General features: G+C 47.1%; 1 protein-coding gene across 1 annotated transcript in view; it reads left to right on the forward strand.

Annotated features, from left to right (window-relative positions):
- The window catches only part of ACER1 (alkaline ceramidase 1), a 36,563-nt gene that overhangs the window by 589 nt on the left and 31,785 nt on the right, over nt 1–4,189 (forward strand). The window lies entirely within an intron of this gene.

A 4,189-nucleotide genomic window follows, 5' to 3' on the forward strand; every position in this document is an offset into this window, starting at 1 on the left:
TTCCATAAGGATTTCCAGCTGTGGAAACTCCGAGGTGCAGTTCTGTCTTGTGGGTGAGTTCAGCTCAGACTTAAACTAAACCCACCGTCATTGAGTCCATTCCAGCTCGCTGTGACCGTACAGAGAGCACAAGTGTCCACATACATTCCCAAGGTGGCAAATCTTCATGGAAATACACTGTGTCATCTTGTTCCTTTGAACAGCTAGTGGATTTGAACCACTGACTTTCTAACTAGATGCTGAATGCTTACATCAGTGAGTACCAGAGCCTCCTCTCTCCAATCTAGAGATGACCAGCTTGTCTTGGTTTATTTGGGATTTCCATGGTTTTCGTCTCCACGGCCCCATGTCCTGGGAAATCCATAAGCTGCTCTTCCTGGTTGATCATCTTGCAGGCCCTGCTTCAAGGCTGTGTCATGAGAGCTCACAACCCCTTGGGTGCAGAGCAGTCTTTAAGCAGGCTTTTAGGCAGGCGGCCTTTAAGCAGGCTTGAAGGAAGCAGGCTGCAAAGATCTACACAGCTGGGGACACAACAGGGATCAAGGCTAGGTGCTTGCCTTCCAGAACTTTCTGCAGGCTAAATGCCTCCTTAACTCAGGACATCTCTCTGTTTTGGTCTTCCCTCAGTCTTCCTACCTGTAAAATGGGTGGGGGCTGAATTGGCTGAATGAGCTGACGACCAGCGGCAGAGAAGTGGGTTGACGTTCTGGATTTTTCCCTCTCTGGATTTCCTAGGGTCTTAAAATGTTCTAGAATGTTCTAAGTAAAGCTCCTTGAAGAGGGTCTTGGGAGGGAGCTGGCTCTGGCATAGAGTGGGAGTAGAGCCTTGAGCCCTGGGGTGGCGGGGGGGAATGCAACCCCACACCAAGCCCCTTTAGTCTGTGAAAAGAATTGAATAGGCTTTAAGTATTTGCCAGGTAGCAGGTCTCCAGCTCTCTTGGCCAAGGAAAGTATTAGGAAAGAGATGTTCACATCATCATTACCTAGTACCTGTATTCCCAGGTGCTTGTCAAAGACACCACACCTACTTCCCCCCAGGGTGAACTCTTGTGGGCACTTTCTCTTCGAAAAGGCTCCAACAGGACTGGCCAGAGGAGCCCCTTTGAGGCTTGGGGATGTAACTCACATGTGGGGGCGGTTGAGTGCCCGCACAGAGGCACCCTGGAGGAAAGGCCTGGTGATATCCTGACCCAAGGCTGGGCCTGGGGAGCTCAGTTCTGTGCTGAAGCACATGTGGTCACCATAGGCCAGGATCAACTTGATAACAACTATTTCTTTTTTTTTCTTATTATTTTCAATGAACATTTACAGAGATTGTGGATTTCCATTCATTCATTGTTGCACTTTTCTTCCCGCCCACCCCACCCCCACCCCCAGTTCACTCTTCTTTACAAGCAAAAGAAAAACTCCTTCATTGGTATATAATCCCCCCACACACCCCCTACCTCCACCCTGAGTATACTCCACTCTGCGACCCTCATTCCAAACTCTTATGATAATCATAACGCCCTAAAATATGTTATTTTTAGACTGTTCTCTCCCTCATCGGCTTCAATGCAGTATACATAATTTATCCATTTTTTTCTCAGACTTACCCCTACCCTGACGTCAGCCTCATTCTACAACAGTAGTTTTGTTTTTTCTTTTTTAAATTTTGTTGGTGTTGTTGGTGTTGTTGGTGTTGTTGCTCTTGTATACCAGAACCGACCCATAGCTGACCCTCCAGCGGGTTTTCGGAGGCAGTTAATCACCCGGGGAGAGATCAGCAACTTAGCAACTTTTAAAATTCTCTCTCTCTCTCTCTCTTTCTCGTTGTCGGTTCAAATCCACAATTGGAGGCCCCTCTGAGTGGGTATCGACTAGGTAGTGGTTTTGGTGAATAGATATCCACGTCTGTGTCCACACACATATACATGGAAATACACACATAAATTGTGTACTTTTATGCATATACATAGGGAGCTCTGACAGCCTAGTGGTAAGAAGCAGCACTGCAATTCCAGAGGCGTGTGTTTCGAGTCCACCAGATGCTCTGCTGGAGAAGGAGGGGCAATCTCCTCCTGTACCAGTCAGATCTGATTTGATGGTACACACACACACACACACACACACACACACACACACATATTAAAAAAACAAAAAGGGGTTTTTTTTCCTTACTGTGTGCTGTTGAGTTGGATCTGACTGGTACAGGCGGAGATTGCCCCTCCTTCTTCAGTGGAACATCTGGTGGATTTGAACCACACACCTTAGGGAGGGACAGAGCGGGAGGGGAAGACCCTCTATGAGGTGGATTGATTCAGTGACTGGGGTAATCGGGAAGGGCGTATCGGAGACAGTGCGATTGGCACAGGACAGAGCAGAGTTTAGGGCTGTTGTACATAGGGTCGCTATGAGTCGCAAGCAACTCAGCGGCACATAACAACAATACATCTAATATATAAGGTGTGTGTGTGTGTGTGTGTGTGTGTGTGTGTATACACTTTGCAGTCAGAGTAGACACAAGTATTGGAATGGGAGGGAAAGAATTACAGGCTCTTTCAGAGTGATTTGGCTCTTGTTCCTTTAAGAAATGGGCTTGCATGTGACCGTCTGGGACTCAGTTGCTGCACGTTGTACTAAACGCGGAACCCCCACAGGCCACCTGCTTTACAGACAACATCCTTTCTGATTCGTTTTAATTGCAATAAGTAGTAAGTGAACAAAATAGAAACCTTGACATTTCTACCATATGTGCAGGTTGAGATATTCTGGCAAAGTGCTATGTGTAACTATTTAAAAGCATGTTTTACCAACGCGATACATATTCCATGATCGCAGATCAGATTTGCACGATCAGATTTCACCTGGTTCACTCATGAAACATCTGGACCTGGCCAAGGCATACAAATGAAGGTCTATTGGTGGCTGCCTGGAGCGAGGGCGGGCCCTTTAGGAGTAGGGCTCTCATGTCCTGTGTTGTTGTTGTTTGTTGTACAGTCAGAACTGATTCACAGCTGACCCTACAGCGGGTTTTTAGAGGCAGTAAAACCCAAGGTGGGTGATTTTAATCTATGGCCCTCAGGCCTGGTTCAAATTTGTTTATTGTGAAACGTTCTTTTAGGTGGTATAGCCCTGGTCTGTGCATTGCTGTACAGAGGTAACTCGTGGTTGCTGTGATGCTAAACACTGTGACACTAATGTGCCAAATGTGACAATGGTCATCCATGGTGGACAGTGTTTGGTGGAGCTTCTATATTAAAACAAGCTTGAAAGCAGGAGTGGCTTCCACTTCTGAAATAGCTTGCCTCCAGAAACTCTATGAACAGTGCTCAAGTCTTCCATTCATAGGGTCACTATGAGTTGTCTAGGACTTGATGGCACCTAACAACAACAACAAACTGCGTGGGAGAGATTGCCCCAGGGCACCCCCTTACCTGTAAGCCACCACAGCTCCCTCATGTCCCATCTGGGACATTCAATTGGATCCCCAGTCCATGCACTTATGCGCGTCCACCATCCACCCGTCAGAGGACTGAGAGGTGTGAGGCTGCCAAGCAGGCTTCAGGGGAGCTTCCAGATCAAGGCAGACTAGGAAGAAAGGCCTGGCAATCTGCTTCTGAAAGTCAACCAGTGAAAACCCTACGGATCCTGTCAGTCCCCCCCCCCCATTACGGGCCAGGGGATGGTGTGGGACCAGGCAGAGCTTTTTTCTGTTCTGCGTGGGTTCACTGTAAGCTTGGTGGTGTTGGACAAGAACAGCACTAGGGGCAGGAGGGCGAGATAAGGAGTAGTCAGGGGATGCCGAGTTGCTGTTGAAGCTGCTGGAATCGTTTGGGAATGGGGAGTGAAAACCATTGCAGAACATGATGAAAGGAATGCATGTGGCTAAATTATACATATGAAAATGTGTTGTTGTTATGTGTCATCAGGTCTCCCACGACTCACAGCTGACCCTACGTGCAAGAGCTCTGAACTCTGCTCTATCCCGGTCTAGAAATAGCAAATATGTCGTAAGATACAGTTTTAGCAAAATTTAAAAGAAAAAAAACCGTGAGAGAGCTCCCAGTCTGTGGCTGGCAAAGAGTCTCTCTTGCATGATAGATCTTTTTGTTTGGCAAGAGTTCTTTTTATTTATTTTTCATTTCAATGAACATCTACAGAGATTTTGGAATTCCATTCATTCATTGTTGCACCGTTCTCCCCGCCC

The sequence above is a fragment of the Elephantulus edwardii genome, unplaced genomic scaffold, assembly GCF_000299155.1.
Source record: "Elephantulus edwardii isolate Elephantulus edwardi_28Jun2011 unplaced genomic scaffold, EleEdw1.0 scaffold00185, whole genome shotgun sequence".
NCBI classification, from domain to species: Eukaryota; Metazoa; Chordata; class Mammalia; order Macroscelidea; family Macroscelididae; genus Elephantulus; species Elephantulus edwardii.